General features: G+C 42.4%; 1 pseudogene; it reads left to right on the top strand.

Moving 5' to 3' along the window:
- The first annotated feature begins 177 nt into the window (after positions 1–177).
- LOC133711723 (serine carboxypeptidase-like 3) lies at positions 178–7196 on the top strand (annotated as a pseudogene).
- The last annotated feature ends 7517 nt before the right edge of the window (positions 7197–14713 follow it).

The raw sequence follows: 14713 nt of genomic DNA on the forward strand, positions 1-14713 counted from the left end.
AGGGACATATTATCATTAGAGGGATCTTGCGTGCTGTACATGGTTTGAAGTCCGGTTAGATTTCTATTATTTCAACCAGCTCGTATCAACTACTTTCCGAAAAACCTCGAATCAACTATTTCTAGCTACCTCGTTTCAACTATTTCTTTTGACTTACTGATGGCAAGTTGGCAACGGCAGAGCCCCCGAATGGGGTGGTCCTTTATATGAGCTCTTGATCTCAGTTCCTTAATCACTAAAAAGATCGACTTGTCATAGTTTGCCTAAACACCTGAACCAATGGGTTTCTGCCATATTATTATGTTGGCTTTCACGTCTTTCACCCTGACATTTAGTGCTTCAGCTTCAAACTGGACCATCATCAAAACTCTACCAGGTTATTCTGGTGATCTTCCTTTCGCTTTAGAATCTGGGTACGTATGTGAGGACGTACGACGTATGATTCTTTTTATATATTATTCTATCGTTATGTTCTTTTAGCCAATTTCCTGCATGATGAACTTCTGTCTTTTACTTTCTCTAAATAACTACGTGTATATATGTACGTGCGTATAGATATATTGGTGTAGGAGACGATGAAGAAGTGCAGCTGTTTTACTATTTTATCGAGTCTCAGAGGAACCCTGCACAAGATCCTCTGCTGTATTGGATCACTGGAGGCCCTGGTTGCTCTAGTCTTGCTGGATTTTTCTTTGAGAGTGGTATTTTTAAATCTTCCTGGTTCTCTTCTTTTCTACCGTATATATTCTGCATGTACGTGCTTAAGCATCTGCATGGACGGACTTTTTGTGAAGAAAAAAAAAAATATACTTTTGTCTTTTTGGTTCAATAACCCTTTTATGCACGGAAGAATTGGATGAACTTGACATAATTTATGCTTTGCACATATATAGGTCCATTGGTTTTCAACTACAAAGATTACAATGGAAGCCTACCAACACTTCAGGACAATCCTTATGCATGGACACAGGTATCAAAGACGTTTACACACACAGATATATATATATATATATATATATATATATTCAAAGCGGAGCTCTGCTTTGAAATTAAAGTGCGGATTTAGAGTTTAGGGTCACTTTTCGGTCGCATATCTACATCTCGACCGTTTAGCTTTTAGGTACTAATGTATAAGTCATCTCTGCAAATTTTCAGCCAAATTGATGATCTTTAAGGTATCTAACTCAAAGTTAAACTAAATTTTCATATCTCAAAGTTAAAATTAGTTTTTTATTTTTATTTTTAATTTTTAAATAAGGGTCAGTTCGGTTGCCCTCAAGCTTTGATTAATGAAACTGCAGAATACATGGGGGACATAGTGCCTATACCCTAGATTACAATATGTATCAAGAGAATTTCCTGAGATTATAACAAGAGTCTCAACTAAAACAATATATTCTAACAAAGTTAAAATTAGTTTGATAGTGGTGGTTTGAGTATTTTGCTTATCAAAAACTCATCACTTGTGCATGTTTTCTTATCATCACATAAAAAATTAATCTCCTTAGTCTACAAGTAGTTATGTACCCTTAATTAGTTTTGAAAGTTACAATGATAATGTTTGTCAGGGACTCAACATCATATACTTGGATGCACCAGTTGGTGCCGGATACTCCTACTCAGAAACCCAAAGTGGTTATGTTATGGATGACTATAAATTTGTGGCTCAAATTTATGAATTTCTGCAAAAGGTGTGCCATAATTATTGTTGTATATATATTTAAGAATTGAAAATTTGAGAGAGACGACTTGTTACACTTTATTTAAAAAAATCGATCAATCTATTTGAATTTTACAATCTATGTGGTTAATATGCAGTGGCTAGAGGCACACACTACTAGTAAAAAGGCTATTAGACACTGATTTTAATCAATATGTATTAATCGCATTACTCACTGAAATCTGTGTGGGATAGTCATTGGCCACCCTACACTCACAGATTAGATTTCTGTCCCATTTGAGGGGGGTGGCCATTGGCCTTTGCACACAGATAAAAAAGTCTGTGTTTGTGTTTTCTATGGGACCCACTCATATTTCAAGATTCTCATTTATTTTTTTACCATCATATCAAAATCAGTGTGAATTTCGACCAAAGAAAAAATCAGTGTGAATGAATGCTTGAAATATTAATTTAACATATTTCCATATTTTTATGGTAAATACTAATAATTAATAATTTGGTTTCTTGTTCTAATTTAATGGTAATTATAATGAACTAGTCATCACTCTCCCAATCTGCAATTGTCTTGCAAGTCTTCCTTCCCAAAATCACGTCTGCCATATATGCAGCAGTATCCACCCCAAGAACACTCAAGATATCTCAGTTCATCTTATTCATTATCCCACATGATAAACCATAACCAAACCTGAAAAAAGATCAATATAACAAAACAATTAAATTCAAAGTAAGATTAAACATGATTGACAAAAAAATAATTTTTTGTTAAAATCAAAAAGAAAAACTTCAATCCGAGCTCCTCCCTTACTTGAGATCAAAAGCCATAACCAAGATCATATCAGCAGCTAAAACATCGCTCAATGCCGAGGCTAGAGAAACTAATAGTGCCACAGAAGTGATTTGAGATTTGGGAACGGATCTAAAATTTGAGATATGTATGAGAGATCCCAGATCTGAGATCTCAGAAAAGACAGAAACAACGAGAACTCAGCAGCTATGGCGAAGGAGCAGATATCTCAAGCCATGGAGCTTCCGTTGGGGATGCGATGTCGTTTTCGATCCAGATCTGAAATCGATGGTGGCTAAAGGAGGCTGGTGTTTATGGAAATGTCTTATACTGTGTGCGTAATTGTAAATGAATGGGAAGATAGCTAGGATTTTTAGGTGTGATTGTTGAAATGGATGTATGAGAGAAGAAGATCGGCTAGAATGGCTCAGTTTTTTTTTTCTCTTCTTCTGATAACAACATTCATCGAGTCGCATAATAAATAAGATCAAAAGAATCTGGAGACTTATACAAAAAGAAAAGTATTTAATCCTTGGTAAAGAGAAACGAAGCCTAGAGATACGATAATACTACTCTTAATTGAAGAGAGGAAGATAGTGAAAATGATCTTATTCACACGGATATCAGTAAAAATTATCTTATTCACACGGATGTTAGTGAGTGTTTTCACACGGATATCAGTGAAAATGATTTCAAACAGATATTAGTGAATTAATATTATCTTAATCACACGGATATCAGTAAAAATTATCTTATTCACACGGATGTCAGTGAGTGTTATCACACGGATATCAGTGAAAATGATTTCAAACGGATATCAGTGAATATTATCTTAATCACACGGATATCAGTCCATATTTTCACACAGATATCAGTGAATATTCTCTTATTTACACAGAGATCTATAAACACAATTTTTCACGATTGAAATCTCAATTTATTAATTTTATTACATACAGATTTCAGTGTATATAGTTATAGTCATAGATATCAGTGTGAGTTAACAAATATTAATTTGACATCTTTCACACATATCTGTGGGTCTTCTTTATTCACACACATATCTGTACATACAATTATAATAACTATTCATGTGGTCCCAATTTAGCATATTAGATACAGATATCTGTGTCAGTTAATCCTTCATACGGATATCTGTCTAAAATAATCATTTATACTGATATCTGTAGCTCATATAAATCAGTATGATTAAAATCAGTGTGCATTGATTGTTTTGCTAGTAGTGACACCCGACATATTTGGAAAATCTACTCTATATTGGTGGTGACTCTTATTCTGGCATACCTATGCCCATGCTTGCAGAACAAATAATTGATGGTATATGTCTATATGATACTTTTTTGGGGTTTTGTTTAAGGACAAGAGAATTTGGTAGAATACTTATATGCTGAAGGCCTCTTTATATAGAGGGTTACAAGTACAATATCTTGAAGTACAAGGAATTCTAATCAAATATAGATGTAGATCTAGAATATTTTACCCTATTACAACTAGAACAAGTAATCATATTTAGGCCAAGTACACATAATTCGGATTTCCTTCAACAAGTTTTTAGATAGAAGCCCCAACTTTTTAAATTTTAGACATAATCTTTACTACTACCGAATTTTTGATCAAATATTGAAAATATGGTTGCTACAATCATTAGTAAATATATTAATTATAAAATAACAAAAGTTGACAGTGTCCTTCTTTAGTAAATACTATACCATATGTTTGACAATGTACCAAACTAATTAATTATAAGGATTGTAGGTTAAAGTCCAAAATATTTTTTTTGTTTATTATTTTTATTTCTAGTTTCTATAAAATATCAATCTAGAACTACAATAGTTTTTGTGAGTCAAACTCATGACCTCACACTTAATTACAAAGATTAAAGTTGAAAATGTTTTATGTTGTAAATATTATTATCTATGTGGATGTTCATGTAAATACTCATTAGTTATGTACTTTGATATAAACCCTACCTCTATATAAAGGAGGCTAATGAGACTGAATGATAACACTTCTACTTCCTCCCAACTATTCTCTCCATCTTCTCTCCACTTTATAACATTTTAATATTTTTTTGATTACATTTAAGGGGAAATTAACCCCTAACCTAATCTAGTCTTAACCTCATTCTCAACTTGACCCGTGGAAATCAACTCAAGGCTTATGGACATACCGTAGCTCAGCCCGGCCCAAGATAATGGGCGGGCTTAGCCCGACCCGTTTTTTAAAGAGTAGGGGTTCTGCTAAGCTTATACAAAAACATATAATATTATTAGATTTGATTTCACTTATCATTCGATACACATTATTATTATTATTACTGGGTAGGATGTCTCAGTCAATCAAATTATTTTTTAAGAGAATATTATTCCACAAGTCACTCGCTAAATACAGAAAACTACAAGAATGGCATAACTTTGTATTACCTTTGGGCCTTTCAAGCCCCAACTTTCCCAACCCACGGGCAAGACTTGACTCTCATACCCCACCTATCTAACACTTAGGGCTAAAAAAAGCTCTAGGTAATATTGACCCGGCCCAGCCCGTCAATTTGGGAATTGAGACTTTTAGTCGAGCAAAATTCACAATCCCCCTCATCACCACATGGGATGACCCTAAAGGCTACAAAATTTTTAAAATTAATAATTTGTACTTCCCAAATGCTCTATTCTTTTTTAATGTCAAAAATGAACTTAAAAACAAGATTCTTCTTCGAAACATTTTTTTGGAAGACTACTGAAAATATAAATATCTTAATTAAGTCCACCCATCGTCATTCGGTATGATGCCTACATGTTTAAATTTTAGCTTTGGGAGAAACATCAAACTATTCAACTTGGACATAATGATGCTATATTTGAATTGAAAACCATTGTCAATTGTAAAGTATGTTCTCCACAGGTAGCTTATCTATGGTTCCTAATTCCTCATGATGTTCTGTAGGTAATGAAAATGGAAGTGTGCCTATGATGAATCTCAAAGTGAGTGGATTTAAACATTAATATTATTGGATTACTATTGAAGCCGCACATGTCAGATCTCATTTTCCTAGCATAGCAATATCATTAGAGTTTAATTATTTTCAATTATTACAGGGGTATGTGCTTGGGAACCCAGCAACTGATTCTGTCATTGATATGAATGCAAGAGTTACTTATGCTCACAGGATGTCTCTTGTGTCGGATAAACTGTATAAGGTGATTGAATTGTGCCTTCGCTTCATGTTATATGCCATCTTATATAAATTTTTCTTTTGTGTAGTCAAGACCTTGTATAGTTGGATATGGCCCTTATTGAAGAAGGCATATATATTTCTAAATTTTCCCATTTTCTGATTTCAAGGCTGCTAAAACAAGTTGCAATGGAGATTATGTAAATGTAGATTCAAGCAATGATGCATGCATAGCAGATATTGATGCCATTTCTGAGGTAAGAGGACATAAAATATATAATTTGCCCTTCATGTTTTCATCATCTAAATTAATTTCTTATATATGTGGTGACTGAGTTTAAGTACTATGTATTGAGACCATTGAATGAACATGTAAATTTGCAGCTCACCAATGACATAAATTTGGTACACATCTTGGAACCATATTGTAGTAATGCATTGCCTACAGCAAAGGAGATGTGTCAAGCTCGTAGATACCTCAAAGACTTGTCCAAAGGTTTACTAAGTTCACCACCTAACGGTCCTGCACTTTGGTGTCGAGTGATGACTCTCTCTCTCCAAATAATATTATATCTTTCTTTTCTTTTTTAAAATCTAATTGCATTATTGATAATTGTATGTATGAGATTCATACGTCTACTACAGAATTCTCTTGAGAGTTTCTAGACTTATTATAAATTTGTCCAGCACCTAATCGAGTTCACTTCTTCGGTCTAGAGTTATAATCACATGCTCGCCTCAGTTTGGGCAAACAACAAAGGTGTCCAAGATGCTCTTGGTGTCCGAAGGGTACGTACGTACGTTTAATGCTTAATATGCAATCTATGAGTCGATCTATTCCAATTACAAGCCGGCGGGCTAAAATCATTCTTTTGATGCCAATCAATCAGGGCACCAAACAGTTTTGGCAGTACTGTAATACCACATTGGCTTACACTAAAGTTGCCACAAGTGTAGTGAGTTATCATCAAATTCTCTCAAAGAGGGCTGACCTTCGTGCTCTGATATACAGGTATTTATATAGTTCATTTCCCAACAAGCAGATATGAAAGGGATTGGTAACTATTTAAGTAGCACAATGTTTCACTTTACCCTTGTACAGTGGTGACCATGACATGGCAATTCCTCATATTGGTACACAAGAATGGATAAAGACTCTGAATTTGACTGTGGACGAGTCCTGGAGGACATGGTCAATTGATGGCCAAACTGCAGGGTAAGCATCCTAATTTTCTCATTCTAATCTCTACGTGAAAATTATTGATCATCATATAACTGCAATTTTATTTGATGCAGATACACAAAGAAGTTAATCAATGAGGTTTTCAGTTTGACGTTCGTCACTATAAAGGCAAGTAGTCAAAAATTTTATTGTTACACATAAGTTGGTTTGACACAATATTATTCGTTAGAGGCTATGAAATTATAAGTTGTAAATAAAATTGTGTTTTCTTTAGGGTGCAGGCCACTTTGCGGCAGAGTATAAAGTCAAGGAATGTGCTGCCATGATTGAACGATGGATGGGTTACTTCCCTCTCTAAGTATATATTGTGTTTTGCTAGAAATGTACGTTGAGCTGATTCAAACGTACTTATTTAAGCTTGATGTACTAATAAATGAGACCTAGATAGTTGATGCATGTCTCTGCTGCAAAAGTTTAGGTTTCACTAGTCTTTTTGCTTTTCTTTGTTCTATTGTCCCTTCGATGTTGATTTTTTTTTCTTCTGTATGGGGTAAGGATTTGTGTCCTTCGCTTGACTAAATGTATTATTAAAAAAATTTTGGAATGCATTTTCCTCTTGCTGTTGCAGTTTGCCATAAAAAAAAATTAAAAAAGGATTTTCAGTTAATACGACTTAGTTGCTTATTATTTCAGTTCTTTTTTTTTTTTTTTTTTTTTTTTTAAAAAAAAAGGAGGTACTGGGAAGGACCACAAGGAGGCACGCAATGGCTTTTTTTACCCGAAGTCCAGCACAGTGCCGCGCCAAAGACGCAGCGACACCCCCCCTCCGGGCATCGAGTACACCAAATAGGTGGGCTTGCCCTCCCCGCATAGTCTTTTCCACTTATTTCAGTTCTTTCTAATCACACAAAACCTGTTTTATTGGCAATTTAAACAAAAACTTTAATTTCATTAAAACAAATGAGAAGTAAAAAACACAAAACCTAAAAGACTACACAAACTTAACAAAACAAAAAACAAGCTGGTATTGGAATGGAAAATATTGGGAGGGCATCTGGAGTGCAAGCTAGAATTCCCCCAAAGTATTGGATTGGAGAATGGGCTCCATATTTTCAGAGATTGTGACATTGTTAAGTGTTTTTGGGCACTTAGTAGTTTGGGGTTGAAGCGGTAAGCATGCCAGGCTTCTACTTGGAGGATTGGATTAAGAATGTTCTGGATAATCTCACAGGAAATCAACGTGATGCTTCTTTGGGTTGTATGGTGCGAACGCAATAATGTGGTTCGGAAGAGTAGCAGCTTTGTTGCTTTCATTTCCCACTTGGATGGAGTGCTTGATAGTCTTCTAGAAGCTTCTGGCCCCAAAGCACTGCATTGTAAGCAATGATCATGGGTATTTGTATGGCTACATTGGCTCGATATGTGCCCCGTGCTTTATCTGCTGCTCATGTAGAGGCCGAGGCTTTCCGGGCGGGGCTACTGCTGGCTATTCATCAAGATTTGGATAATTTCGACTTAGAGTGTGACTGTGCCTCTATGGTTACTGATCTACTTCAAGATAATTATTGATGATTATAAATCATATTTGAAAGCTTCCCGTTCTACTCAGGTTAGACATATATTCCGTGAAGCAAATGGTGTTGCTAATAAATTAGCACACCTTACTAACCTAAATTATATTAGTGATGTTTGGTTAGATAAATCTCCTGTTATTATTCAGGATGTACTCTACGAGAACTCTTGTATTGATGCTAGAGGTCAAGGCCTTATGTCCACCTTGTGCCTCCCAGCTTGGTTGGGTTACAAATCCCTTCAAAAAAAAAAAAAAAAAAAAAAGCTTGTTGACCAAAAACATTGTCAGATGACACGATACAATCTAAGCTGGAGAGGAAGGAAGCGTTCCAAGTCGCCGTTATAGGAGCCGCATCAAAGCTCTCATCAGATGCCCAAACCAAACCAAACCAAAGAGCTTGGTAAGCCGTGTGTACATACATGTACATTTACAAGCATAATTAGCTATATTGGGCTACGCTCATGGTACCGCCAGAGGTACCGATTCCCGCCAAAGGAGTAGCCTACGGATACACAGCTAGGCGAGCTACCGCCTGAGCCTCGGATCACCCCCAGATCACCGCCGATGCGCCGCCATGCGCCGTGCCAAGATGGCATCAGAAGCTCCTGACGCTGGGAACTGAAGCACATCAGTCCCACATCGAAAACAAGGAGAAGATCAGCCTTCTCCTCACCTATAAAAGGTTCTCTCCTCTCTTCTCATTAATTACGCATTTACTACTCATTTATTGTTATGCTGTCTATATGCATCGACTGACTTAGGCATCGGAGAAGTGAAGACCGCCCAACGCGGTCTCCCTCTGACGCCCTGTCTTTCATTTGGCAGCTAGCGAAGATCACCGAGTCTACAGAGTAGCGGTCCGCCCACCAGACCCGCGTTAAACGAAGGTTCGGCTACCGCCGGACATTGAGCATTAACATTGGCGCCGTCTGTGGGAATCCTTGAACAAAAGGTCATCCCACCACAATCACCATGACTAACGGTAGCGGGGGAAACGCTGAAAAGCAGGCGGACCAATCCGCCATTCCCCAACCCTCCAACCCAGCGGTAGGCGTTAACCGCGCACTATTCAACACCCCAGCCAACCCCGGCGGTGAGGCAAATCCAAGCAGCAGCCGCCCACCGGGCCAGGATCTCACCGCTATGTACGAGCTGGCGCTGGCGGACCTTCACAAGGCAAACAGAGAGCGTGAAGAGGAGCGCAGAGAGAAGGCCGAGGCTCAAAAACAGGTGGCTACGCTGATGTCACGTTTTGATGAACTAAAAAGGACGCTGGAGATAACCGCCAATCCAGCACAGAGCGAGCAATCCCGCAGCACCAGGCGTAGTCGGCCCAACACTGGCACATTGGTACCAGGACCAGTCATACAGATGCAGGTACTGCTGGACCCACCTGAACTATTGGGGATGGGACCACCGCCCATCCCCCAACTAATGTTGGAGCAGGAGGCGGAGTCACTGCCGCACACCAACCGCTCGGAAGCTAGGGCGAGGACTGAGGGCAATCCGCCTGCGCCAAGGCGCAGACAGGTCCAGCAGAATATCCAGGCAGGTTCCGCCGGCGATGCAACAGCCCAAATACTGGAAAGGATGCAACAATTGGAGCAGAGATTAATCCGGGCGGAGTCGGGCGCCCCAGCGCCAACTCAAAATCCGCTTTTCGCGTCCAGACCAGGGCCCTTCACCGCTGCGATTCTGCAGGCTATCAGACCAGCGTATGCAAAAACCCCAAAGATGTCACACTACAGCGGCATGTCTGACCCCTTCGTCCATATGGACACCTTCAAGAAGGTCACCAACAACAAGGGATTTGACGACGCCACCCTGTGCCACTTGTTCAGCGAAACGTTGGATGGTGAGGCAATGAACTGGTTCTTCGAGTGTCCGCGGGGATCCATTGACTCATTCCATGCACTATCACACTCCTTCCTCTCTCGGTTCATCTTATTGTCCGCCGGACATCACAACACAAGTCAGCTGTTCAGCGTCAAGCAAGGGGCAGACGAATCACTGAAGGCATTCGTCACAAGATGGCGGGCGGCAGCATCTCAGTGCCGCGATCTAGACAAAACAATGGCATCGGCGGCCTTCAAGCAGGGACTCCTTAAGGGGCCATTCCTCTATCACTTCAACTACAATCATCCAAATGCGGCATATGACCACGTCATGAGTGAGGCGGTCATTCACGCCCAGGCGGAATTCATCACATATGGAGAAACCCCACCGCCACCAGCAACACCAACAAAGACAACACAGCCCTCCTCCAGTCATCAGGAGACCGCTAACAAGACCCCCGTTGCGCCGCCAACTGACAAGAAGAGGGAGTGGCAGCAGGGCCACCACCAGAACAAGCGGCAGAAGGACCAACACTACAACAAGGGCAACCGCCCATCCCATGGGGATAACCGCAACAAACAAACGGAATCTTCTCAGTGGTATGCAGTGTTTACAGTCCTCACAGCCTCGTATGAGGAAATATACAATCAGTGCAAGGATCAGATCCCACCGCCACCCCCAGCAAAGTACCCAAAAACGGGAAAACCTAGAAACACCGGCAGGTGGTGTAAATACCACGAGGACAGCGGTCACAATACCAACAGCTGCAACGCTCTAAAAACGGCCATTGAGACCTTGTACCGTGACGGCAAGATGGAGCAGTTCAAGGTGCGCCAACCGCCACCTGTGATCGCCAACATTGAGACCTTGGGCCGCATCAACACCATCGACGACGGTGCTCCAATCACTAACATGTCTCACAGGGCAAGGAAGCGCCATGCACGCGCTAATCACCCAAAAGAAGTCTGCAACATCCGCTACGAGAGATCCGCCAAACTCCCAAAGTCAGGTTGGGAACCTATTACCTTCTCAGAGGAGGAGGAACGCGGAGTGCATCTACCCCATGATGAATTGACGACCCATTCTTGGTCGACGCCATTCTTGGTCGACGCCATTCTTGGTAGATTTTCAGTGGGGAGAATCCTGGTGGATAGCGGGTCCGCTGTCAACGTCATCTTCAGCGGTTGCTACAACCACCTCAAGCGGAACAGGAAATTACTCCAGGATCATGAGCCTCTGCTCAGCTTCTCCGGCGACGTCACGCAACCACTGGGTTCTGACTACATGCGGTTGACTATTGGCACTAGTCCATGTATGGCGGAGATACATACAGAGTTCATAGTCGTCGATTGTTTCAGCTCGTATAACGCCATCATCGGACGGCCGGCACTCAACAAGCTCAAATGCATCATCGCCGGATACATGCTTCTCATGAAGTTCCCCACACCCAATGACACGGGCTCTGTGAGGGGAAGCCAGCAGTTGGCACGAGAATGCTATTCAACGACTATAGCGCGGTCAACGCGCCGCCATGAAATCCTGACAGTGGGAAACCATGCACCGCCACCAAATATCTTCGAGGACCCTAGGGATGAGGAGAAGAAGTATGTAAAGAAGGAGCCAGTCAACCCAGAAACGTCGTTGAAGGTTGTCTGCATCTCGGACGAGCACCCTGAGCGGACAGTCCGCATAGGCGCCCAATTGGACCCAGAGGTAGCGGCGGAACTCACTCAATTCCTACGTGACAACGCTGCCGTTTTTGCATGGTCATACGCAGACATGCCAGGTATCTCCCCTGAAATCATCACACACAAGTTGACCATCAAACCATCCTTCTATCCCATCAAACAGAAGCGGAGGGCCTTTGATGAAGAAAAGTACCGGGCAATAGGAGAGGAGGTTGCCAAGCTCCAGGGCATTGGGTTCATCCGCGAAGTCATCTATCCCCAGTGGATTTCCAACTTGGTTATGGTCAAGAAGCCCAGCGGAAAGTGGCGGATGTGTGTCTACTTCAAAAATCTCAACAAGGCATGCCCAAAGGATAGTTTCCCGCTACCCCGCATTGATCAACTGGTTGATGCAACCGCCGGGCATGAGCTCCTTAGCATGATGGACGCTTTCTCCGGCTATAATCAGATCAAGATGCATCCCGGCGACCAGGAGTGCACCACTTTCACCACCGACAAGGGCCTATACTGCTACAATGTTATGCCTTTCGGTCTGAAGAACGCCGACGCAACTTATCAACGACTGATGAACGCCATGTTCGCGGAACATCTCGGAAAAATAATCGAGGTCTACGTGGACGACATGCTGGTCAAGAGCATAAAAGCCAGCGGACATGTGGCAAACCTCAAGATCATAGTAACCATTCTCCTGGCCTATGGTATGCGCCTCAACCCAGAAAAGTGTTTCTTTGGCGTCACCGCCAGCAAGTTTCTGGGTTATATCGTCAGCGAACGAGGCATCGAAGCTAACCCGGACAAGGTACAAGCCATCCTCAACCTGGAGGACCCTGAGTATAAGATACACGTCCAGTGCCTCTAGGGCAAGTTAACCGCCCTTTCTCGATTCATCTCTAGACTCACTGATAGGTGTGCCCCATTTTTCAAAGTCCTCAAAACGACTCACAAGAAAGTCATCAACTGGAACCCAGAGTGTCAGGCGGCGTTCCAGGGCTTGAAAGAGTACCTGGCGGCAGTCCCACTCCTTTCCATTCCTGTGCAAGGAGAGACACTGTACATATACCTAGCGGTATCAGTGTCAGCGGTAAGCTGCACCATTGTCCGGCGTGAGGGCCAGGAGGAACTCCCAGTGTTCTACGCCGGCAGGGGCATGAACGGAGCAGAAACAAGATACCCTCCCTTAGATCAACTCGCTCTCGCACTCATCGTTGCCGCCAGACGCCTCCGCCAGTACTTTCAGGCCCACACAATCCATGTATTAACCAATCAACCGCTGAAGCAGGTAATGCAGAACCCTGAACACTCAGGGCGCCTCAGCAAGTGGGCCATTGAGCTCAGTGAGTTCGACATTGAGTACAAACCAAGAACCGCCATGAAGGGCCAGGCGGTGGCAGACTTCATTGCTGAACTCACCGAGTGTCAACTCGAACCAGGCAGGGAGACAGAGCCCGGAACGAAAATGGTAACCGCTGAAGAACCAGCTCCCCAGCAGTCAGACTGGAACCTGCATGTGGACGGCTCCGCTAGTGCCAAGGCCAGCGGTGCCGGAGTCATCTTAACAGGACCAGGGGGGCTGAACGCGGAATACGCGTTGAAATTCAACTTCAAAGCTTCAAACAACATGGCGGAATATGAAGCACTCATCGCCGGCCTACTCCTCGCCATCGACTCAGGTGCTGACAGCGTCAACATCTTCAGCGACTCTCAATTAGTCGTTAACCAGGTCAACGACAGCTTCCAAGCCAAGGACCAACAGTTAGCGGCATATTTGGGGTACGTCAAGACACTGCTCAAAAAATTCAAATTTCACACTATCACACAGATCCCCAGGGAAAAGAACGCCAAGGCTGATTCACTGGTGAGACTGGCTACCGCCCAGCCACATCAGAGTCCAGCGGACACAAGAGTGGAGTGTCTTGACAAGCCAAGTATCACAAAAACCCTGGTGGAGATCTTCAACATTGAGGTCAATCCCAGCTGGATGGACGAGATTATCGAATACAAGCGCAACGGGACATTGCCAGAGGACAAAGTCAAAGCACGACAACTTCAGCGGAGAGCAACCCGCTACAACATCCAGAATGGCAAGCTTTACCGCCAAGGGTTCACCCACCCCAACCTCCGCTGTTTAACCCCAGAAGAGGGAAATGTCGTGCTGGCAAGGATACACGGCGGAGAATGCGGAAACCACTCGGACGCCAGATCCTTGGCCAATCGCACAATGCGACAAGGCTACTTTTGGCCCACACTCGGTGATGACGCCCGGCGGATATCGAGATCTTGCCACAAGTGCCAACAATATGCTGATCTCCCACATGCACCGGCAGAGCCGCTGTCAATCATCATCGGCCCATGGGTTCACTCTACGTGGGGCCTCGACTTGATGGGAAAATTCCAAACCGCCAAGGGCCAGTTCAAGTACATCATTGTTGCTATCGACTACAACAGCAAGTGGATAGAGGCAGAGCCACTGACGGCAATAACCACAGCCAAGGTAATTCACTTCCTCTGGAAGAACATCTACTGCCGCTATGGTGTCCCACATACAATCATTACAGACAACGGCACACAGTTCAACAACAAGGAACTCATCTCTTTCACCGCCAATCTTGGCACCAAAATGAGTTTTGCATCTGTCGCTCACCCCCAAACCAACTGCCAGGTCGAAGCAGCAAACAAGATAATCAAGAAGCTGCTAAAAAAGAAACTCGACACCGCCAAGGGTTTGTGGTCGGAGAAGCTCCCAGAAGTTCTATGGGCCATCAGGACAACCCCAACTTC

The sequence above is a fragment of the Rosa rugosa genome, chromosome 5 (genome assembly GCF_958449725.1).
Source record: "Rosa rugosa chromosome 5, drRosRugo1.1, whole genome shotgun sequence".
NCBI lineage: Eukaryota > Viridiplantae > Streptophyta > Magnoliopsida > Rosales > Rosaceae > Rosa > Rosa rugosa.